This window comes from Canis lupus, chromosome 2 (genome assembly GCF_003254725.2).
Source record: "Canis lupus dingo isolate Sandy chromosome 2, ASM325472v2, whole genome shotgun sequence".
NCBI classification, from domain to species: Eukaryota; Metazoa; Chordata; class Mammalia; order Carnivora; family Canidae; genus Canis; species Canis lupus.
Window position 1 is genome coordinate 75,523,977 of NC_064244.1, and position 25,041 is coordinate 75,549,017.

Genomic DNA, 25,041 nt, shown 5'->3' on the forward strand with positions numbered 1-25,041 from the left:
GATGCATCCCTAAATATGCATATACGTGCAAATCCACCCCTGTACACATGCATACCCACACAGGGCCCTCTAGCAGTACCCCATTCCAGCCCCGCACCCCTCATCCCCTCCACCCTACCCCTGCCCTCCACCCCTTCCCAGGCAGGGAGAGACACTTCTCCAGGGGGCCCCACTGAGTGGGGCAGGAAAGCACCAGCTCCTTCTCAGAGCTGATTTGGCTCAGAGTCCCTGCTTGTAATCTGCTCCTGGATCAGTGCTCACAGGGGCACTGGCCCTGGCCTGAGGGCAGGACCCTCACCTTCTCCCAGGAAGTCCCACAGAGTGCCCCCACCCTGAGTCCCCACTCAGCTGTGGCTCCATCCCCTTCCCCTGACCAGTATAACCTGCTCAGCTGAATTCTTGCTGGGCATTTTCAAACAATTCCAATTATTTGGGGGAGGAGTGAGACTGTGACTCCCAGGAGGGGCTTGGGGGGAGAGGAGGGAGAACAGGGGACCCCCTCCAGGATGGGGCAGCCTCTAAGTCGCTAGTTCTGCAACCAAGAGCCCCCCGGCCCTGTCCCACCCTCACAGCCTCGGTTCTCTGAAAATAGCAGATTCAAACGCCCAGGCCTGTGCGCCCGCAGTGCCTCCTGCCTCGAGGGTCCTCCCCGCACTTCCCCACTAGCAATCTCCTCCACCTCCTTCAAGGCCTCCGTCAGGTGTCTGACACCCTCCACCTGTCCTCATCTCTGTTATCCGTGCCTGTTTAGGTGTCTGCCTCCCCAGCCAGAGGGGGGTCTTTGAGGGCGGAAAGCACGATGATGCATCCATACCTTCAGCAGATCCCAGCACGGGCCTGGCTCAGAGCATGGGCCCCGGAAATTTGTTCTCAGAATGTGAGAATGGGATGGGAAGGGCATACAGGGGCCTGGACCAGTGGCCAGGGTCCTGGGTCACTCACTACTTTGCTTGTGACCCTGGGCAAGTCACCCACCCTCTCTGTCCTGCCATCCCTACCAGGGCTGCGGGGGCCTGTCCCTGAGACCACTGTCCCTTTCTCCAGGACTGCTGCTGTCTCACCCATTATTGTGCCAGCACCATCATGAGCACCCACACACCTTCTACATCACCCTGTCTGCACGCAGGGGTTTTGTTTTCCAAAGCAGAGCTGCACCTTGCCCCTCTCTGGACCCCTATCAACCAGCAGAGATCCCAGCACATTCTGGAAGCTCCATGTTGTAGACAGAAGGAAGCACCCTTAGTTTGGTCCCATTCCCTTGAGCTGGCATTCCCAGTAGAGAAAGCTAGAACAGGGCAGGGCCCAAGCTCTAGGATGATCCCAATGACCTCATGTTGCTGCCCCGGCCCTGGCTGCCTAGGACCAGCAGGGCCACCAACTGAACGATTTCTCTCGGAGTCCCTATGTTATTCTACGGGAGCTGGGGAGAACCTCCAGCCCGAATTTCCAGACTCACAGAGCATGTGAGTCACAATGAGAACTCAGAGAGTGAAGCCCCCAGCCTCAGTTTCCCTGTCGGTAAACCAGAGGCCATGTTCCTGCCTTTCAAGGCTGTTGGGAAAATGAAGGAAGTGACAGCAGAGGAGGCAGCTGGCCCAGTGCCTGACATCTGACAGGAGACACCCCTCAATCCTCCCAGCCCCTCTCCTCAGTGCCGCACGACTGCTGGCAATATGAGTACTGGTACTTCTCTAGGGTTCGGGCTCTGGGTGGGGGGGTGTTACACCTTAAAATGCTTTATTCTTGTCCTAGACATGGTCCCTAGATTATCTCATTGGCCTGTCACATCAGCCCTAAGAGGAAGAGTCTGCATCCCCATTTTACAGATAAACAAATGGGGACTCACTCAAAGTTACCCAGCCAAGAGCAAAGAGCCTGAGGCGATCGGCTCCCGTGACTGCCTCGGCAGGGAGGGGGCTCGAGGGATGTCATGAAGGCCAGGTCAGACCTGGCGCCTGGACCCAATGCCACCACCCTGCTGGGCAGCAGGACACTGGAGCCTGGAAAGATCCAGCGTGGATGCCGCCTAGGAAAGAGGTCCACACAGCTGCTCAGACTGGTGAGCCCAGGCTGCGTGGGGAAGCTCTTCCCACCCAGTAATCTCAGTCAGGATTTGGGCAACTTGTGGTTCGGGGGTCATCCCTGCTGCCCCCGACCCTCACATTCATCAGGGCGACAGGAAGACAGAGATGCTAAGCCAGGCCCCACCTCTTAGACCACTTCCTCTAGAAGATTAGGATGCCTGGGTACCCCCACCCCCCACCCCACCCCACACCCCCCCACACCCCCCCGCCTGCCTCTCCCACCATCAGTGCAGGAATAGCTTCCTGTTTTGCCAGGATGGGCGCCTGTTGCTACGGTGACGGCAGGAGGTGCCCCCTCCAGGTGGCTGATACCAGGCTGGGCCCCTCCCTGGACCTGACCTATCACTGCCGCAGCCTCTCTAGCAGCTGGGCTGGCAAAACCATCTGGTCTGCGATCAAAGGGGCCGCAGACGGGCACTGCCCTGGGGCCTGGGCAAGGCACCCCTTATCTCTCCCAGGCCTGGGGAACTTTCCAGACTCAGGACAGCAGGAGCCCAGTGGGGCAGGAGGGGCAGGCTGGTGTGCACGGGAAAGACACTCCCTGGGAGTGGCAGGAGGGACTTGAAACTTGCCAGGAATGAGGCCTGAGCCCAGAGACAGGACAGGTCGGTGGCTCGTCCTTGTGGTTCTCTGTGCCCATGTGCTCCTCATCCTGCGGGAGCCCCAGCCAGCTGTGTGATGTAGGGCACAGCACTCCACTTCCCCGAGCCTTGGTCTCCTCTGCTGCTAAGTGGGAATCAATGCAACGGTTGTGAAGACCCCAATGTGAGAGGTCTATAGGACATTGGGGTAGGGGGACTCAGCTGTAATAATAAAGATATTAGTTACCATTCATTGATGATAAGCCCTTAAAGAGCATTATTCTCATTTCATCCACATGGCCACCTGAGATGTGGTCCCTACCATCACCCACATTTTACAGAAGAAAACACCAAAGGTCAGAGATGTCAGGAAATTGTCCCAAATAGCACAGATCCTAAGTGGCTAGTAAATGTTAGCTGCTAATACTGCTTTTTCCCTTCTACCATATTTTGGCTAAACTCACAGCCACCCTGAGTGGTCCCTGACTCCATCCTCTCTCCTCAGTCCCTCCTACTAGACCACCCACACAATCCTCATCCATTGGTTCATTTTTTAAATCCACCTAACAATAATAATAATTATTATTATTGTTAATGAATAACAATGATTAAAGATTGATATTTGCTAACCCTCGATAATAGCCGGCAAGTGCTGAGCTCAAGCACTGAGCTAAGGGCCCTATAACCTTAGTGACAGCCCTAGGAAGTCAGAACCATTATAGGGCATGAGGGATTGGAGGCCCAGTGTCTACACACACACACACACACACACTGCTCCAAATGGACTGAACTTCCATTTCTGGAACATACTTCACTCTGCCTCACCTCCTGGTCCTTGCCATGCTATTGTCCCCACCTGGAACAAGCCATCCACTGGCAGTCTGCGTCTAGGCTGGAGGCTGGGCTCCTGGAGGACAAGGAGGATGTTTTCACTGTGCACCGTGCCCCAGTGCAGGACCTAGTGCAGAAGCTCAGGCAGATGAAGTTTTGAGTGTGGAAACAGTGCAGGACTAATTAATAAAGGAATAACAACTTTGGGATCTTATTCATAGAAACCTGACAAAACCTAAGAGACAATACCCAAACCCCTGTGTTTTCTGAGTTCTTTCCAGATAAAACAATCTCAGCTCCTATAGCATTTCCATATGATAACGGTCAGGATGCTGAGATTCCAGCAGAGGAATAAATGAACGAGTGAGTGAGCGGCGGGACGAATCCTCGGGTGAGTGTGTTAGGAAGCAAACAAGTCTGTGAGCTAGAGCATGAACTAGAAACTTGTTGAAACGGCAAAGTCAGTGGGTGAATAAAAGATGAGCCAGTGAATGGATGGGGCGGGAGGAAAAGGAAATGAAAGAAACCCCAGCAGCGTCAAGTACACGAGAGCAGGTCAGGGGCCTCCCCTCCACAAGCATCGCAGAGGGTCACCCCAACACTGCCCAGGGAGTCCAGCACCACAGGCTGTATAGGGTTGGCAAACTACAGCTCCTGGGCCAAGTCTGACCCGCTTGTAAATAAAGTTTTATTGGAACACATTTTTGCCTGCATTCTTTTTTATGTGTTGTGTGTGGTCACTTTCATCCTGCAACAGCAGAGCTCAGTAGCCACAACCATGACCATACGATCTGCAGAGCCTAAAATATTTTCCACCTTGCCCTTTCCAGGCAGAGTTGGCCCGTCTCTTTAGCAGAGCCCCTTGCTGGAGGGACCCGAACAGGCATCCTGCCTGGGATCCTCCCAATGCTGGCTGGACTCCTCCCTGCCTTCAGGGGGTCCTCGGGACCCCACCTGCACGTCTCCGGGCCTGGGCCCACCTTGCCTCTCAAGGCAGCCCTTCTTGCTCTAGGGCAGCTCAGGCCATCAAGAGCTCTTCCTTCCGCTGAGTGGAAATGTTCTGTCCTCTTTCTTGCCCCCACCCTCATCCCGACCTCCCGCCTTGACCGCGGGTGTTTACCCTGACCTCTGCCCTGTGTCTCGTTCCCCACCAGCCAGGACGGCTCAGGCCCGGCTGGATCCATTTCTCAACCAGGGAGGCAAGTGAGTCACCGAGTCCAGAGAGGGGACATCTGCTGGGCTCCGGCCTTCAGCTAATCTCACTAATTCTCTGAGGGAGGCCCAAGCCACCCCTGCTGCTCCGTGTATGCACTTGGACATGGCGTGGAAGCCAGCCGGCTTGAGAGGATACTTACTTGCCCAGAATTGTGGGGTGTTTCGGCCCCGAGTGTTTATTTCAAGTTTGGTTTTGTCTTCGGCTCCTGGGATCATTTCCCAAAAGAGCTGCAGAAATCTGGTCTCGACTGGGCATGTGCACGGGGAGGCAGAGGGGCTCCCATTTGACCCCCACAGACTTCCTGGGCCCACTTCACAGAAGAGCACACCCCAGTTATCCAGTTACTGGACAAGGGTGCCTGTTTTCCTGTTGCCTCTCTCATTCTGGAATCTTCTAGAATCATTCGAGACCCATACAAGCCTCGGTAGGTTGCTTCGGACCCATTTCCATGGTATTCTACTGACACCTTAGCCCCATGGCACAGATGGGAAGCCTGACTCATGTGATAAGCGTGGCCTCAGGACCCTGATTTCCATGAGCAGGTCACAGACCAGTGGGTACCCAGACAGAGGAGCAGGGTGTGCAGAGGCAGGCTGGGGGTTACAGAGCATGAGGCCCGGGATCCTAAACCCAGTGGGAAGAAGCGAAGGCATGTCAGGAGGGAGCAGCCCGGGGAAAGGTGTGGAGGGTCTGAGGAGCTTCCTTCCTCACCGACAACATGCCCATTGCCTCTGTAACCATGACTACACGGAAAGGATCTGGAGACAAGAGGAGGGAGAGAGAAATAAGAGAAGGGAGAGCATAGTAGTGATGCACACGGGCTCTGGGATCAGACCGACTGGGCGCAGGCCTGGCACCGCTGCTTTTCAGGCGAGCCTCACTGGCCCCGTCCGTCCAATGGGGCTCATAATGCTGAGCTCACAGCTTTTCTCAGGGCGAAATGAGGTAATGCGTGTCGAAGCCTGGGCCCAGGGGCTGGCACGGGCCAGGCGCTCGGCCAGTGGACACCCTTTCCTTCCCCACGGACTCGGGGGATCACTTGCTGTTCGAATCTAAAGCTTATCCAGAGCCAGGCGCTATCACCGTGGTGTGAACCCTCCACCATCACCCATCCGACCCAGCGAGTCCGGGAGGGGGCCACGCCGCCGCGAGAGCATACCTGGCCTGCGTCTGCCCCCGTGGCGTCACCTGCGCACATTAATGAAAAATTCACGGCGCGGAGCAGAGCCAGGCCAGACCAGGAAATTGCAAAGTCGCGGGCGCCTTACCTCAGCCCCGCTGCACACTCTCTGCTTTTATAGCTCCACGTGTAATAACATAAAAGCATAATTTATTAAAGTATCACTTTAAGTGGGGATGGCAGGAGGGGGTCCATGCCCGAGGGACCGTGAGTGCCACATTGACTGGAGATGCCAAGGGAAAGCGGGGGGGAGGCAGTCTCGGGGCGCTCGGGCTGCCTGCCCATCACGCTCACCGTGCAATGGGTGGACAGCCCGGGAAGTGTCCAGAAGCAGTGAGCAATAAGGGCAGCACGGCCGGGAGTCGTGAGCTGGGGCGTGTGGGTCTGCGCCCTGTCTGCGTGACCCTGGATGGATCACTTCTCCCCTCTGAGCTCCAGTTTCCTCATCTGTAAATGAAAGGGTTGTGGAGAGCTCCTGAGTCCCCCGTCAGCAGCTCTCCTACTGGGCCTGCTCCTCCCATAGCGAAAGAGACTTCCAGGCACTGAGCCGTGCCAGGAAATGGCCCTGGGATTGCCTCATTAACCACGGAGGGGTATTTACACTGGGAGAAACAAATATTTATCTCTGGACCAAGTAGGAGGAAGGTCTTTGGAACCCCAGTCTCGTATCTGGCTCAGCCCCACTTGGGAGAAAGGGACCAGGTGGGGAGGGGAAGGGAGGAGGGGGTGGGAGGGAGGCTGCAGGGACAGAGGCAGGGCTGGGAGTCATGCAAGCCTGGGTTCAAGTCCCAACTCTGCTGCCCTCCAGGGTCGTGACCCTGAGCGCAGGTCCTCATGCCCCTGTGCCTCTGGGCCCTCCCAGGAAACGTGGCTCTCAGGACACAGTTAGCTTTCAGGGCGAGTGGACGTTTCAAGGAGATAACGTGTACCTGAAACAGGGTAGGTGTTCAGTTATTACTGACTCTGTGCCAGGCACTGTCCGGGGCTCTCAAGATCCTGCGAGGGGGGAAGGCAGGCAAACAGCAGGTATTATTAGGAAAAATGAGGTGGGGGGAAGGAGGGTCTCACCCAGAGACCTACAATACTCTAAGCTGGAAGCATCAGGGGGATAGCAGCCCTTTAGCACATGGACCACACAGACTTTTTTTAAATTTTATTTTATTTATTTATTCATGAGAGAGACAGAGAGAGAGAGAGAGAGAGAGAGGCAGAGACACAGGCAGAGGGAGAAGCAGGCTCCATGCAAGGAGCCTGACGTGGGACTCCATCCCGGATCTCCCAGGTCTCCAGGATCAGGCCCTGGACTGAAGGCGGCGCTAAACCACTGAGCCACCAGGGCTGCCCCACACAGACTTTTTAAAAAGCGATAAATATACACCAAATGATGAGACACACAATAGCCCCCTTCTGACTTTCATTCGCCCACCTTCCCAAAAGGCATAGTGGATGGGGTGCCTCACAGGGACAGGATACAAATTTTCCGAACCGAATTCAGGAGCCTTGGTTTGTCCAAAGAATTATATGGTGTTTCCTGCTTGGGGTCTGGTTAGTGAAATGGGAGAACTTCTGGAATCCGGCTGGTTCTCTCTACCTGCACCGGGGCTACCTCCCCAACCCAGGCCAATATCCTCTCCTGCATGGCTACATGAGCAGCATCCTGGCTGGTCCCCCCACTTCTACCCCCACCCCCAGTCTGTTCACAGATGTAGTGTGTTCTTGTACCTTGAAACCAGTTGAGGGTGGTTGGGGTTGGCTGACAAGATGCCCGTGAAAGGGCTAAACTAGGAGACATGGACACAACACTGGAGATGAGGTGGTTGGACGTGGGAAGAACTTCTTGACTTCAGGGAAGAAGCACCTGTAACGTACCCTCAGGGTAGCTGCAGAGACTTGAGCTCCCAGTTCTGCACGACGGCGTCAGGTAGCTTCTCGGTGGGTCCCCGACATGGGGTGAGCCCAGCAGACCTCAGAGTGTTGTGGACACCAGAACAGCGCCAGGCTGGACAGATGGGGGCAGAACTCTTTCCCGAAGCTTCTGGGGCTGAGCAGTCACCTCACGTACCAGAACTTATTTATTTAAAGTTGTGGTTGTTGAGTTTAGTGTTTGTTGAAATGACTCTGGGGCCCTCCTCCCGCAAGCTCCGGGCCCCACTGAGAACTTGAAAGTGACATTCCTCAGGCCAGCTAAGAGGAGTGGGGGGGAGACACCTCAGGGTGCTAGCAGAAAACAGACTCGTGCAAAAGGGATAACAGAAGAGGGGTTTCAGAGGAGTGGGTCCATTCCCATCCAGCAGGGGATGGTGTGGTGCCCAACTGGCAACAGTGGGGAGCTGTTAGCACCCGTCTGCCCCAGGCGGGTGCCAGGACTGGGGCAACACACCATGTGGAGAGCTGCAGAGGACTAAGGCCAGCCCCTGGGAGGGAGGCCGCAGGGAGGGAGCAGGCCCCCCTTCCTGCTCCTACCCACCCTCCTCCCCTCCCCCTGCTGGCTGGACCCAACCGGAAGCCAGAGAGCAAGGATCCCGGGGATGCAGAGTGCTGTCAGGTCCCAGAGCCAGGAGCAGGCCCGGACGGGGTGGACTGGGGTGGGGGCCGGGGGCCACTCACACAGGCCCCAGGGCTGCTCCTTTTATGGAGTAGCTTGAACAGGGCCTACCACACGTCTGAAGTTTCTATTCTACCATGGTTCCCGATTCTAGGTCTTTCCCAAAGACCCCGGGCCACAGGTAGCTCTGTTCCCCGGGGGACTAATTAGAAGCCCACCTCCCTGCTTTTGCTCAACCTGAGGCTTCCGCTGGGGTCCCCTCTCCCCTAGGCTCCCCCTGGAGAACCTGCTCCTTTTGTACAAACTGGTTCGACCCTGCTCAATACTCATCGCCATTGCACAGAGGGGTCAGGAACCCATTAACGGCCAAGCTCACCTGAAGTCAGTCCGGGCTCCGCCCTTCCAGGCAAGCGACCTCGCCTCCAGAGCCTTCTGTCTGTCCCTGAAATAGTCCCGCCTCCCTCAGGGGTGGATACGGGACTGGGTGGGGATTGGGTGAGGCCCCAGCACTGGCCTCGTGTTGGAGGTGTAGGAAGCTCAGGGCTGTCGGCTATGGTTACCGCACTCCCGTTCCTCACAGGGGAGAAACCGAGGCTCCTAGAGGCCCGTGACTCCCCCGGCGCACACGGCCAGGGGACCAAGCTGCGGGCCCGATCCGGTCTCACCCCAAGCCAGCCTTCTCGTGGCACCAGGCTGCTGCCTTCTGCGGGAAGCCCTCCCGGGTGGCTCAGTGAGAAGAAATCTCTCTGTCTGGGTGTGGTTGCTCTAAGTACAGTAACAGCTGTCACAGCCACGGCCTTACGGCGCAAGGCCCCGACACCTGGATGCTTCGTGACAACTCTCTACGGTTGTCCCGCCGTCCTGCCCTTGTGAGGACTCGGGCGCGCAGAGAGGTTAAGGCGCAGCGCCAGTTGGATCAGCACTTGAACCCGGGCGGCCTAGCTCCGCGCCTGGACCCCAGCCGGCCTGCCGCCTGCCACACTGGAAGGAAGCTACCGGAGGGGAGAGCAGCTCCTGCGCACGGCCTCTCTTGGCTATGGCTGGGTCCACCTGTCTTGGGGGGAAGCTCATGCGGAGGCGGTGAGCAGTGACGAAGGCCACAGCTGGGGGGGCCTCCACTCGGCAACCCTGTCTCCCCAGCCCATCAGACCCAGCTCTTGCCCAGAGCGCGTGCAGCCTCCTTGGCGGCCAAGCCATCCCTCACCCCACGGACGGCAGGCTCGGATCTGCAGCGGCCCCAGCCCCCCAGCGCCGCCCGGGAGCCCTCGCGGCACCCCTACGACACCCCGCATCCGCCCCCTTCTCTGGAAGCCCCTCCAGGTCAGGGATGATGCTTCTCAGCCAAGCAGCCTCGGCCCCTTCCTCCGCCCCGCCCGGCCCGCCCACGGGAGCCCCCGCCCGGAGAGGGGCTCTGGGCCGCCTGGTGCCGCTAACTGGTCCGGACACACCCCCGCCCCTCCCCGAGCCTCAGTTTCTCCCCACGAACCAGGAAGGACGGGAACAGCATAGCATGCTCCTTGGGTGGCTCCCATGCTGCGGAACGCTCTCTCACCCACACTCTCTCTCACGCACATACTCTCTCCCACACCCCCCACACACACACAGTCTGCCGCACACACTTTCACACTCCCACACACACCTCGCACACTCTCACATACACTCACATACTCTCACACTCATATACACACTCTCCCATACACGTTCTCACGCTCAGCCTTACACACTCACTCACACTCACATATACACTCTCACACACTCACATACATTCTCACTCTCACATAGTCTTACACACTCACTTTTTCATTCACACAGTCTCACACACTCACATATACACACTCTCCCACACACATTCTCAGTCTCACATACAGTCTTACACATTCACACTCTCTCACACTCACATAGACACACACACTCACATACACAGACTTACACACACACTCTCACTCACACAGTCTCTCACACTCCCACACACATTCTCATTCTCACATACACACAGTCTTACACACTCACACTTTCTCATTCACACAGTCTCACACTCACACATATACACACTCTTCCACACACGTTCTCACTCTCACACACACAGTCTTACACACTCACACTCACTCAGTCTCTCGGGCTCCCACACACATTCTTACTCTCACATACACAGTCTTACACATTCACACTCTCTCACACAGTCTTTCACTCTCTCATACACACTCTCACTCTTACATACACACAGTCTTACACACTCACAGTCTCTCACACTCATGCACACTCACATCCTCACTCTCATACACACACTTTCTCACACATACACATGCTCTTTCTCACACACACACACAGACCCACACATGCACACACAGCCCATGCCAACCTCTCCCCAGGACACTGAGTCTCTCCGTGGATTGAATTACCAACATTTCCTAGTGGGAGGAAGGGAGGCAGGACAGGGGAAGGAACTGTGAATTCCGCACGCCAAGCCTGTCCCCAAAAGGCCTGGACCAAATGCGACAGCGTGTCTGTGCCCCTCTGCCCCTGGGTGGGGAACAGCGTGGACAGAGCACAGACAGGAGAGGTTCCCCAAAGCCAGAAGGCCAAACAAAAGATGCCCAAGGAACCTCACACAGATTCACACTCACTCCTTCCTCGTTGATATAACCACACACCCACACAGTCACACGTGTGCACACACGGGCTTAAACACACATGTATGTACCCTACACACATTTACCCACATACACGAGCCTCTCTTTTACTCAGTCAACAAATATTCATTGATCCATTCTGCTATGAAAACCTCACTCCCCATTTCTCACTCTCAACCTCACACTTGGTCAGACCCTTACACACACACACACACGCACACGTTCCCCACACAGACTCACGCATCCCAAGGCTTAAGCTGTGGGCTCCTTCCAAGACCCTGCAAGGGCCTAGCAATGAGTTCACATGATGGTCAAAGCCAAAAAGAGGTAGGGAAATCGGCAAGACAGGAGTGTGCCAGGAAGTTCATTAATAAAAATATTATGATATTTTCTGGATTTGGTCATGTTTGTGGTATCTGTCAACTTTAAAAACCATCGTAATTTGTTGTGGTTTCTTTACTCATTTCACAGTTTTTAGCATTCACAATTTGTATTATTTTTCACAAAGGAAATCCCCAAAACTGAATACATTTTTGGCCACACCAGGCCTGATCTGCCCCCGTAAAACCCCAGATGTTCAAACAATCATACTCACCATCTCTCACATCCGCAGTGTCACACAGGTATTCACATCACCACATCCTCTTTCGAGTCAGAGCCAGTGTCACACACACACCCTGGACACACTCGATCTCTCACACCTGCCTTCTCATTCCCACTTCAGGCAGGTGGACAGGCAGGGCACCTGCGGCCCACCTGGCATCAGGGCAGATCCCATCACTCCATCTTTCCCAGGCTACTGTCCTGACCTGCGAACATTTGGCCGTCCCTGAGCCACCCCCAGCACTCACTGAAGCACACAACTAGTCCCCAAGATGCCAGCCACTCGCCCTCCCACGTCATCCCCAGGACGGGACCATCACACACCCTGACTCTGCCCCCACACTGCTATGTGCCCACTGCCACCTCAGCAGGAAACTGCCAAAACCCACAGAACTTCTGGAATTTTCTTGGAGACCCCCCTCATTCCCCAAAGGCAGCGGTATTGATAACAGGATCTGAGAATGGGAATTAGACAGTCTTTCCTGACTCCAACACCTGTTCTATGCTCACCGGGAAGTGAGTCAACCTCCCAGAGCCTCCGTTTCCCCGTCTGTAAAATGGAGCCAATAAGCATACCTCATAGGCATGTTATGAAGATGAAGCAAACCCATGCAAAGCACAGAGCAAGAACCCAGTGCATGGGAGTACCCATTCTATTTTCCTCTCATGACGGCAGTAAGGCGAGATGGGAGCCCTGGCCCCTCCGGACCGGCTCCTCCTGCGTCAGTCGGCCAGTCCACACCCGCCCCCCAGCCTGTTGCCTCAGCCACATCACCCTCTCGGCCACCCGAGTGCTGGGATCACCAGCGCACCTGCTTCCAAGGGCTCTAATTTCCTGTAAGTGTAAGAATTCAGGTCAGACACGGCCCGCAGCCTGGGGCCCCCCTCCCGGCGGAAACCCATAAATAGCCGGGCTCAGGCTGCTGGCCCGGGCACGAGACTTTCTCTCCTCATGCACGGGCACCCCGGGCCTCAGCACGGGTGTACAGGCCTGTACACAGACTGCCGCTTACACGTGGGGACACTGAGGCTCTAGGGAGGAACCAGTGTGAGAGCCTGACCACCCTTAGGATATCCCCCCGCCACCCCCCGATAGAGGCCCTCCTGTCAGCCCCCAGCTGGCAGCGACTTAGGCCTGAAAGGGAAACTATTCTATTTTCAGGGTTTGAGGGCCACACGGTGTCACAATGACACAACCGTCGATGGAGCCACAGACGATCTGTAAACGAGCGGACGTGAGTGTATGGTAGGGAACGTTCTTAAAAAACCAGGCGACAGGTCTGAGCAGCCTGGCTTGCCCACCCTTGGTTGGTGCGCCAGGCCCCCCACCACACTGGGTAGAAATCCAGTCTAGAACTTGGCTTGTGGGGCGCCTGGGTGGTGCAGTGGTTGAGCGTCTGCCTCTGGATCAGGGCATGATCCCGGGGTCCTGGGATCGAGTCCACACATGGGGCTCCCCGCAGAGAGCCAGCTTCTCCCTCTGCCCGTGTCTCTGTCTCTCTCTGTGTGTCTCTCATGGATAAATAAATAAAATCTTTAAAAATAAATAAATAAAGAGAAGCTTGGCTCGTGAGAGCCCAAGGGGCCCTGAGAGTTAGAGGTTTCAGTTCGGCGCTGGCCAGAGGAGGACACAGCTTGTCCCCCCAACACCTTCCTCAGCGTCACGGATCCTTCTTCAAGCAGAAGATGCCTGCTGGCTCCTCTCTGGGCTCCCCTGCTCTGGGGGTCGGGAAGGAGCCGGGCCCCTGTCTGCCTCTCACACTGGTCGGGGGCGGAGGAAGCAGGTCCTGAGCACCAGGATTAGACATGGGGCCGTCTTGGGTCTCCAGCATCCAGTTCGGGGGTTCACCACAGCGAGAGGCTTAAGGAGAAAGTGCAGAATGGGGGCCCCAAGCCGCTGCTCTAGCCCTAGGCCTGGATTCCTCAGGTTTGGGGTTACTGACATTGGGGGCCAGCTAATTTTCTCGTGGGGGGTATCAGTATAGGAAGTTTAGTTGTTCAGTATAGGAAGTTTAGCTACTGGCCTTTACCATCTCGGTGCCAAGAGGACAGTGTGTCTCTCTCTCACACACACACACACACACACACACACACACACACACACACACGGTTGTAACAACCCAAAATGTCTCCAGACGTCTTGCCCCTCACACCCCCGGTTGAGATTCACTGCCCTAAGCCGAGGTGAGGGCAAAAGCACACCCCACATGAAAGGTTCTCCCCTTCCCCTGACTCTGCCCTGGCACAGCTGGGAAACCCACCCCGCGGGGCCTCAGTCTCCACAGCCTGGGATGGGTCCGCAACGTCCGGGGCAGCTCCGGCCAGAGGGGGGTGGAGAGGGAGGAGGAATGTGGCCACAGCTGCAAGGTCCGAAAGTGCCGAGGAGACACGAAGACATTTCTCTGTGAGTCAGGAGCCAGGAATGTGTCGCCCAGGGTGGCCACGAGCCAGAGCCCCCCGCACGCTACCCCCGTCCGCCCCCCAGAGCATCCGCCTTTAATTAGAACAGAAAAGGCGGCAGGTGCCAGGTCTCGGAGAGCCCGTTAAGGACCCAATAAAGGCTGAGAGCGTCAGGGAGGAGGCGCTGGGGGGTGGCGCCCCAAGGAGGAGAAGCATCGTGGGCGCAGAGATGGGAACCCCCGATCCCACTCCTGCTCAGTCCTGCTCCTGTCCTGGCCTTGCCACCCCAGGCCAGTCGCTTTGGCTGCCTCATCTGCATTTCCTTCTTTTTAAGACTATTGTTTTTAGAGATGCCTGGGTGGCTCAGCAGTTGAGCGTCTGCCTTTGGCTCAGGGCGTGATCCCGGGGTCCTAGGATTGAGTCCCATGTTGGGCTCCCTGCATGGAGCCTGCTTCTCCCTCTGCCTGTGTCTCTGCCTCTCTCTGTGTGTCTCTTGTGAATAAGTAAAGTCTAAAAAAAAGATTACTGTTTTTAATCTTTAACTGGGGATTTTTTATTCCAATTTTGCTATGACAAAGCCCAATACACCACAAGCTGAAAGCCCTCCCCATCTCTGTGGGGCCACAGGGTGACTAGCTACCCGAGAGCCCTCTGTGGGCCACAGCTTTCATACCTGTGAAAGTGGGGATCACGCATGTGTCACCCCTCCATCCTGCTCCCTGTTTTCAGACAGAACCCAGCAAGCCCATCCTCTTGCTCCCCACATACTCCTCAGGGCCAGGCCAGCAACTCCTGGACCTCCCCAGAGCTCCCCACCCAGGAGTCTCCTGCCCTGCTCCTCCTCTGGGCCTTATCTCCAGGGGCTCCCACCTGAACCCTTAGAACAGCTCCAAAAGCCACACCTCCTGGGAGGAGCCTATCTGGATGGCTCGTCCCCGACATAAGTCAAGTAGAAACTGCAGGAAGCATCTCTGAGGACCCCGACCCTCAGCAGGGACATGGTCCACATGCCAAGTGCCAAGCCAGGCTCTTCCCAAATACCACCTCCCACAACCTTAACATCACGAGGCACAAACCACTCTCCCCAACTTCCAGATGTGAACACTGAGGCTCAGAAAGGTAGAGTGACTTGCTCACAATTCCATTTCCCATGGTGCCAGGAGGCCCAATCCAAAGGTTTCAAAAGTTCCCACTATAGAAACTTCTGATTGTTTTATACTATTTATTCAAATTAAAATATTTCTTAGAGCTGCATCAAACCCTTTATGAAGCCCGACAGATTACATTTAAAGACACTACAGATAGGTGATAGGGTAAGAATGATAGGCAGTCAGGGGCTCCTGGGGGCTCAGTTGATTGAGCATCTGACTCTTGGTTTCAGGAGTCACCCTCAGGTCATGATCTCAGGGTCAGAAGATGGAGCCCTGCATAGGGCTCCGCACTGGGTGTAGAGCCTGCTTAAGATTCTCTCTCTCCCTCTCCCTCTGCCCCTTCCAGACCTCCTCTTCTAGAAGCAAAAAAAAAAGAAGAATTATATGCAGTGAGTTAAGATAGCACTCCTGTGTACACACACACACACACATGCATGCACACCTGAATGTGCCCCAGGACATGCCGGGGCTCAGCAGTCCCCTCCTACTTCTCAGGGTCTCAGAACCACTTGAAGATTTCCAAGTGTTTCTCCTGGTGGGTCTGCCCCACACGGCAGATCCAAGAATCGTATCTTCAATCGGCTGCTTAGACCCAGCCCCACAGCCAGCTCCTCATGGACTGGTTAGTGGGGAGTTTTCACCAAAGGGAAAGGCAGCTGTGGGGCCTCCGGACCGAGTCCCAGGCCTTGACAAGACAGAAGGGCTGAGGCCTGGCCCTGCCGCATGGGAGGCACTGGAGGTCACGGTTCTGAGGCACCTCAGCTGGCAAGTCCCCCTTCCCTCCCCATAGGTTGCCCCCATCTCTACCCTGCAGGGTCCCATGAACATTGGGTCTGCGAGCCATGGTCCTCTGTTCAGCTCACTTAATGCAGGAATGTCATCCCCATCTTACAGATAAAGAAGTAGGGGTTCCAGAAGGGTCATGTGGGTCATGTGCCTGGGGCATGGGACAGGGGTGGGCTGGGCAACCTTGGGGCCTCTCCCCCATACCACCACCCCAGATCTCACCCAGGCCAGACCACTCTCCCCTTCTCCCAGAAGCCCTGACTCAACGACATTCAGTGAGATCACAGGCCCAAGGAGACTTTTCCTGGGGTCCAGGTGACCCCCGGGAAGGCAGCCAGCACCCACCCAGAAGGCTACAAGGGAGGGGCAGGAGCCCGGCCGTCCCTAGGGGCTCCCATGTCCATGCTAACGCTCTCACTCTGCGCCTCTGGCGGGCACTACCCCAAAGCGGCAGCCCAACGGCAGCTGGGTGGGTCCTGGCAGAAAAGCCGGGGCAGGCAGCAGCATCAGCTGGTTTCCTGGCCTCAGCTCAGCACCAGAATGGGCCAGCCCGTAGGGCCCATCTGTGCCAGTTGTGACTTCCAGAAACCAACTGGCCTCCGCTGACCCTGCTATCCCCACGTCCCCCCACTCCCGGGGCCCTGCACTCCTCTGGGCTGTGCTCTGGAGGCACACATGCCTTCTGGACCACCTAGTGACTGGAGTCTTAGCTACCTAATCATCCCCCCTACAACCCAGAGCATTTGAATTATTCTTCTTATCCCTAGTCTTAGAAAGTCAGAATTCTTCCGTTGATCTTAAAATATTTTAACCATCCCCTCTGTCTCTAGAACCTTAGAGCATGAGGCTCTCCTTCTTTGTCGCCAAGATGATGGAAGCCCAGAGCTGGATAGGACCAGAGATCTCCCAATAATACCACTGAGGCCCAGAGAGAGAGAGCGACGTGCCCAAGGTCACACAGCGAGATGGTTGCAGGGTTAGGACAAGCACCCAACTTGGGCCCAAGGCTGGTTGGTGATTCCTCAGTCCACACATGTGGCCCTGGAGCCTCCAGCCCCTTGAGCAAGAAAAACTTTCTCTACGGACCCCTGCCCCACCTGCCAAAGCTTCTCAGCAAGCACCAGGAGGAGGTTCCCACTCCCTGCGCTTGTCCTGACCTTCTGGAACGGCCTACGGTCCAGGGCCTACATCTTATGCCTGCAGCAGGGGCAAGAGACACCCCTTCCCCCAGTCATGATGCCTGGGCCTCCGGTGCCACCCCCAAAATAGCCCAGCTCTCCGGCCCACAGATCATGTTGCAGCCTCCCTGTCCAGATGGGGCGCCTGGCAGGGCGGGAAGCGCTCCCCCTCGCATTGCTTCCACCTGCTCCCCTCTCACGCGTCAGCGCTTGGGCCCAGCCTTAAATCACGGCCTCCCTCCGGAGGACCAGCCTATTTTGGAGGCTGTGGGGACCTGAGTGTCTAGAGCTCGGGGAAGGGTGAGGAGTGTGTGTGTGACTACTGACAAGGGGAGCACTCCAGAGAGACCAATTTAAAAGTTCCTGTGCGGCCGAGGATCTGCTGTGTGGTGGCCAGAGAGCCAGTTGCCCTCTCTGAGCCCGGGTTTGGCCGTCTGTACCATGGGGAAAGTGCTTGGGGCTGTGATACAGCAGCGACCAGATAAAAGGCCCCATCTCCAAGAAGTCCACAGTCCACGATCAGCAAACTCTGGCCCAGGCTGGCCGGGCTCCAGAGCCCACGTTCGTAGCCCAGGTAACAATGGGCCAATGGGATCTGGGAGCCAGCAGGAGAAGGGGTGGTGCTATTTTATTTAGAGTGGTCCAAGAAAGATTTTCTGGAGATCCCCACCCTGGACCAGGGAGGTGGAATTATGGGTGGGCCCCAAGGGACCTTCTCCCTTCCCCCGGACCAGCCCTGTAGGGGTGTGACTTCTGTTTGCAAGCCTGAGCTGCCTTCCAGTTCCCTGAGACTCAAGACTCAGCAATGCCTGGCCCCTGCTGTTCAGAGAACCTAGCTAGAAAGGGGCTGGAGAGTCCAGGTCCAATGGACTAGAGCGCCCAGTCCTGACTGTTCCCAAGGCCCAGGAAGTAGTTGGAATCCCAGGTGAGAAGTCACCTGGGGAGAAAGCAGGAGGCCACAGCGTGAAGGCAACTAGCCTCGAGGACACCCCTGCATTACAGGGCTAGGGCCCCAGAGCTTCAGGGGTACAGGTGTCTGCGGTGGGTGGGAGCTGGGACAGTCCCGTAGTGAAGAGCTCCTACCCTCCACAAGCCTCACCCCTACTCCAGGGGCTTGAATGCAGTATCAATACCCCCAAATTCAGTCATTGCCCCATGCGACCCTGTAAGGTTACAGATGGTTTGGAAATTCAGACTCAGGGAAGCAAAGTGACTTGCCCGAGGTCACACATCTGGGAAACAGCGGAAGTCGGAGTCCAAAATTTACATGCTTTACTTTTTAGGGAGAAAAAAAGATGAATGCAATTTTTTTTTAGATTTTTTAAAAATTTATTTGACAAAAAAAAATTATTTGACAGAGAGAGAAACCACAAGCAGGGGGAGCGCCAGGCAGAGGGAGAGGGAAAAGGAGGCTCCCTGCTGAGCAGAGAGTCCCCCCCAATGACCCTGGGATGATGACCTGAGACCAAGGCAGACATGCAACCGGCTGAGCCACACAGACGCCCCTGAAGAATGCAATTTTTAAAAAACTCATGCTGGGGGGTTTTGTTGTTGTTACCGTATTTGTTTATTTAACCTCTTTTTGATTTGAAGATTTTCTTATCTGCTTGTTCAAAACACAAAATAACAGATGCATTTTGGGACAAGTGGCCCAGCGTCATACCAGATGCAGGAAGGCAAGTTAGCCATCTCTTCCCCACTCCTGGTGTTAGCAGCCCGTGAGTCTCCTTCCACACCTTTCTCTGGACCCAAGCACCCCCAGCTCCACCTGCCTTCCAGAAGGTTCTTTCCCTCTGCAGTAAGGAAACTTTTCCTAAGAGCCTTCTGTGTGTCCAGCTTTGTCCTGAGTACTGGGCAGGCTCACAGCAAAATCTCCCCTCCCTGGAGGCTGTGGGGGCAAACGCATGAATAGAAAAGCACTAGTGGGTCAGCGCCCCAAGGACAGGACATGTAGGTCTGTTTGCTCCCTGGTGTACCCCACGCACCTAGAGTGGGATCCAGCACATGATAGGTGGTCAATAAATGTTTGTTGAAAGAATGAATTCGCTGAGATGGAGAACCCAGAATGTGAGGCAGTTTAGGGGGGTTGAGATAGAATTTGAGATTCCCAGGGGCCATCTATGGGGTGGGGCCGTCAGGTACCCACAATGTCGCATGTCCAAATGGGGCTCAAACTCAGCTTCCCTCGCTGGCCTCCAACACCAAACCAGAGCTGTCCTCTCTCCCTGATGCCCCGCACCCCCCTTCCCAGGGAACCGAGAGGGGGTTCTGAACACTGCCCCTCCCTGTGGAGCCCCTCCAGCCCCAGACTGGCCAGCCCTGCCGCCCTCCCTCCCCTAAGCTGCCCCAACAAAAGCTGCTCTTGTAGGAGCCAAGACCATCGTAATTAAAAAGGAAACATAATAAAGCCTCGCTCCGAAGCCAAATCCCCAGCCCTAGAGCAGCCGCCCGGCCGGCCCGGCACTGCCCATGGAGGACACATGGCTCTTTTGTGAGCCCCCCCCCGGGTGAGGGCCACTCCTGCCCTGCCCCGCCCAGCCACCCTCCTCCCTCCCCTCCCTTCCTGCACCCGACCCCTGATGGGCCTAGCTCCCCTGCTGAGAGGGCCCAGCCTCCTCTTTCCACAGGTAAGAAACTGAGGCCCCAAAGAGGCCTCCTGACTCTCTGCTCAGTATCTACCCAGCGAGTATCCTCTCTCCTGGGCTCCATGCTCCAGAGCAGGGGACCTAGATGGATAAAGAAGAGCTCAAATCATGGAGCCCTTCTCACACAGCCAAGCTGAAGGGGACTTCAGCAATTGAGTGGCACCCCCCACCCCAAGGGACAGGATGCTAAGGTCACAAGCAAGGAGGAGGAAGCCCTAGGACCAAACCCCTAGTGGCTGGCTTGTCCTGAGCACAGAAGCCAGAGAGCCGGGCTCCAAGCATTGGCATCATCAGGTCTCTGGCTGAAGAAGAGGGTTAGAGAGGAGGAGAGCTTCTAGCCCTCTTCCTGTGGCTGGGGTCAGGACTCTTGCAGAAGGATACGAGAACTTCCAGGGGCTTCCAGAGCTGCAGGCAGGCCTCCCCACACTAGCAAGAGTGGAGGGCGGACCAGGAGCTTTCAGTGAAGACCACCCTGGGTCATCTCTTCTGAACTCCCAGAAGCTAAGGAGTCCTTGCAAGGCCCAGCTCACCATCTTTTCCCCAGATCTGCCCACCCAGCCACCCTGGCCACCAAGTGGCCACGGACAGGGAGATCAGAGCCACCTGGCCCTTTGGCTTCATCCCAAAGGGTCCTTTCCCATCATCCCTGGGGACACAGCTGGGAAGAGCCTGTGGCAAAAGTGTGCCACTGGCTGAGGCTGTGTGGGTACCAACTCCCTCTTCCCTCCCCTTGACCCCCGCCTGCCTCACATCCTGCCACACCTAACACCCACTCTCGTATCCTCCCTAGGCTGTCAGGGACCCCACACACAGCGGTCACAGCCAGCAAGGAGACACCATAGTCTTCATTCAAGTGACCAGGGAACAAGCTCCCTCCCTCATGGTACAATGTTAAGGGATCTCCCGAGGCTGGTGCACCTCGGCCAAGCCAGGTGAACACATCCAAACAGGTGTCTGCCTGAGGTGGGGGCATCAGTAGGCATGTAGAGAGGCAGCTGCGTCCCGCACAATTAATTAATAAACTAAACCACCACCGTTTATTTGCATTTACTCCAAGAGCTCTATTTTGCATTTATGTCCCCCACCCCCACCCTTTGGGGGAAAACACTCTCATTATTCTCAATTTATAGAGAAGGAAACTGCCCAATGTCACAGAGCAGTGGGTGGGGGAGTCTGGAACCAGAGTCAGGCCTGTCTGACCCCGGCCCCTGCAGGGGTTCTACAAGTGTTTGTCAGCAGCGCATCTGGTCCAAGCTGGTGTCATCTCACCAGCCCTTGGTACTGCCGCCCCTTCAGAACTAAGTATGGGCAGGGGGGCAGGGACAGAGATACCAGTCACCTGCCCGATTTATTCATGCCAGCCCACTTCCCGAACCCCAAGACGTGTGCTCAGGGAGCTGCTGGCTGGGCCTGGTACTCAGAGCCCATCCACAGCCTGCCAGTCCCACCTCTCCCCATGGTCCAGCCCCCTTGGCCGGAAGGAGTGAGGAGGGGACACCTCTGGGCACCCAGGGCCAAAAGCAGCCAGGAGGGGGGACCGCATGGGCCCCACCTACGCCTGCCCCCACCCAAGGGGGAGCCAGCCAGGGCGGGTAGGGATTAGATAGATAATGCCTCTTGTACGAACAAGGGATTGATGCAAAGGGGATGCGAGAGTGGGGGCGGGGGGGCAGTTCAGATTTCTCCTGGGGTGAAAACCGAGCCCCCCGGAGGAGGTGCCCCGCCTGCGGGGCCCTAATCCCTGTCGTTCTTACCAAAACCCCAAAGAAGTGGCTGTTCACAGGCAGCAGATTCCTGGGATTCATTAATTCGGGATTTGCAAGAGGGATGGCCTGGGGTTCCTCCTGCAGACAGTAGCCTGAGCAGAGCAGGTGGGTGCTGCTGGGGGGTGGTGTGGGGAGCACCCTGGGAGCCATGGTGAAGGACCCCGGGGCTGAAGGCTCAGGCCTTTCTGGCAGAGCTGGGCCCTCCTGGGCTGCCATGAGAGGTGTGCAACAGGTGGCCCGAGGGTGCAGAGTCCACTCCCACCCTTGACCACCCCAGTCTCCAGCTACCGAATGCACTTCATAAGCTATGATTTCCACCCGGGAAAACACACAGGTCTTAGACAGTTTGAGGAGTCTTGAAAAGTCTCTGTAGCCAGGTAACCACCACAATGAAGACTGGAACATTTTCAACCCCGTAGAAGGTTCCCATCGATCCTCCAAGCTGGCACCCACCCACCTGCCTCCTGTGCTCAGCTGTGTCTGCAGATCCACCCACGTGGTTGCATGAGACACCGGGTTTCTGTGGAAGAGCTCACCTGAACAGAGGGCTCCCTGGCTAACATTGGTCCGCAAACCCTGGGATCTTCCCCGGCCCCAGGATTCTGGGCTCCTATGTGTCCAACCCTGTGGGTTCACCCCCTGGATTTTTTCCAATCCTCGACCGACGTCTGTCCTCACACCAGGTCCAGGTCAGCACCTGCTCCTGCCACAGCCACCTTGACCTACTGCACCCCTGCCAGGAACCCCCGCTGCTCACCCCATCCCTGCCTCAGCTCTCCCCATTTCCACCCCAGAGCAGCTTCTCAAATGCGTGTTACTCTCCCTTCTAGACGCTTCAGTGTTTCTCCACAGCCCATACAAGGTCCACACTTCTTTACTGAGCAGGCCAGGCCTTCAGGGTCCGGCTCCTCCATCTCTAAATATCACCCTCACATCAGCCTTGGGCTCCACCCACAGAACCACTCCAGGAGGCCAAGCCACTCTGTTCTTTTTTTCCTCTCTTTTCCATGGCTCTGCCATGCTGTTCCCTCTGCCAGGAATACCTTCCCCAGGAGCTGTCCAGACCGAGCTGAAGTACTGCCACCCCAGGAAGCTTGCCTCTACTCCCTAGCCCCAGTAGGGTCAGGGTCCCACCCATCCCTCTCTCTGTCACCAGGCCTTCCGTGCCAACCCCGCCTTGGTCTGCTCCCCTCCCCCAGCTTGACTTCCAGCCTCCAGGGATGGTGTCATGTTCAGATCTGGATCCTGGGGCCCAAGCCAGGGTTGGCACATAATAAGTCTCACCAAGGTCCTGCCCTTACCCTCTCCTTAGCTCTGCCTGGCACATGCCTGGACACAGAGAAATGGAATGGAATGGAATGGAATGGAATGGAATGGAATGGAATGGAATGGAATGGAATGGAATGGAATGGAACTGAATTGAATCAAATCGAATAGAATCAAATTGAATCGAATTGAACTGAAACATGGCATTGGGGCAGAACTGAGACCCAAGAAGGAAGGAAACGCAGGAAGGAGGAGGGAATCATGTCCCATTCTCCAAGGACCTGTGTTCAAATTCTGCCCCAGCATTTGCATGACTTGGGGAAGTCACTTCAACTCCCTAAACCTCAGCTTCCTCATCTGCAAACTGGGTGTGCATATAGCATCTGCTTCACTGTTTGGTTTTACTTGTTTGTTTTAGGATCCGTTGCTACTCAGTGTGCAAAGTTCCTGGCATCATGTTGCCCCTGACTGTCACTGTCAAATGGATAGGAGAGAGAACAGGGAAGGGAGGTGTGGATGCGAGTGGGAACAAATGAGGAGGTCCCACCCCCTCGGCTAGCTACCCCTTCCCCCCCAGCCTCCAGAATCCCGTTGATATACAGAGTCCCTGCTTGTCTAACTGTCCTCCATGACTGGCCTTCCTGCCTCCTAACTTGGTTCAGAGGTCAGAGGCTAAAACGATCAAGTCAGGCATAATCAAGTGGAAAGTAAGGGCTCAGTATTCATAACAGTGCTCTTCACGGTAGCCAAAACCTGGAAACCACCCACACGGCCATCAGCAGGTGAGAGGGTAAACAAAATGCGGTACATCCATACGGTACCCATAAGAAGGAGGCCCTGAGGCAGACTACAACATGGATAAATCTGGAAAACATTAAGCTCAGTGAAAGATGCCAGCCACGTAAGAGCACATATTATATGATTCCACTTACACAAAACGTCCAGAATAGGCACATCTATAGAGATAGAATGTAAATTAGTAGTTGCTCAGGGCCGGAGCGAGGCGCTGGGAGCGAAGGGGGTGGAGGAGACGAGGTTCCTTGTGGCGGTGATGAGAATGTCCTAAAAGTGACTGTGGCGATGGTGGCACTATCTCTGAAGATAGTGAAAGCCATTAAATTGAGTGCCTGGGTGGCTCAGTCGGTGAAGCGTCCGCCTCTTGATTTCAGCTCAGGTCATGACCCCAGGGTCGTGGGATACAGCCCTGCATTGGGCTCCCTGCTCAGTGGGAAGTCTGCTTGGGATGCTCTCTCTCTCCCCCCTCCTGCTTGTGCTCTCTCTCTCTCTCTCAAATAAATAAATAAATAAATAAATAAATAAATAAATAAATAAATAAATTTTTAAAAAATTGTGTGCTTTAAAAAAAATTATCGGTACGTGAATTATAGCTCAATAGAATTGTTTTTTAAAAAGAACATATGAGGGCAGGGGAGGGAGTCAGCCTCCAGCTGAGGGAGAAGAGAAACGGGGTGCCGGCTCAGCAGGAAAGCTAAGCTCTGGATTTCACAGAGTCTTATTTCGTTCTTCCACCACCACACAGGGAGTGTTGTCATCATACTCATTTTACAAAGAGGTAAGCTGAGGTTCAGGACATGCCAGCCAAGATCACATGGGAAACTGGAATTTGCAATTACAGAGATGGGTCTGGCCCATGCCTGCCCACCGTGCCCGCCCTCGGGCTTCCCCAGCACTCCAGGGGTGTGAGGCTGGGGTCCCCCATCGGGCAAGAACTGCCCTCCCTAGGCTGGCACCAGCCCCAGGCAGGTCAGCCCAGGTGCAAGCATCCTGGCACAAGCATCCTGGCTCGGCCACACAGCTGCTACCCAGCCCCGCACCCCGGGCCAGGGCCGTGTCTGCAACCTGGGCCAAGCCCAAGCAGCTGGAAACCCCTGCCCCACCTGAGGGGAACCAGCCTGGTGCCCGAGTTGCCCAGGGCCCTCCGGGTGGTGGCCACCAGTGAGGGGTTCCTGGGTGTGTGACTCGGGAGGAGACATGGGCCCTATATCTCGGGAGTGTCTCCTCAAGGGGAGGGCACCAGTGATGTGTGTGGACACGCGGGTGAGGACAGGTGTGCCAGCTTGAGGGTGGGAGTGGATCTGGGGTGGCAGGGCCTTGAGGAAAGGGGGGAGGGATCAGAAGTATGCACCTGCCGGGGTCTAAGGCATGAGTGCAGGATCCC

At 56.0% G+C, this 25,041-nt stretch overlaps 1 long non-coding RNA gene across 4 annotated transcripts in view; it reads right to left on the minus strand.

The window, feature by feature from the left end:
• Positions 1 to 6,041: 6,041 nt before the first annotated feature.
• The window catches only part of LOC112660230 (uncharacterized), an 80,122-nt gene continuing 61,122 nt past the window's right edge, over positions 6,042 to 25,041 (minus strand). For all 4 annotated transcript variants that reach the window (XR_003136778.1, XR_007408440.1, XR_007408441.1 and 1 more), the window contains 2 exons: positions 6,822 to 6,888; positions 6,042 to 6,339 (listed from right to left, as the gene is read on the minus strand). This is a non-coding gene — a long non-coding RNA (uncharacterized LOC112660230). The remainder of the gene's footprint in view (positions 6,340 to 6,821; positions 6,889 to 25,041) is intronic.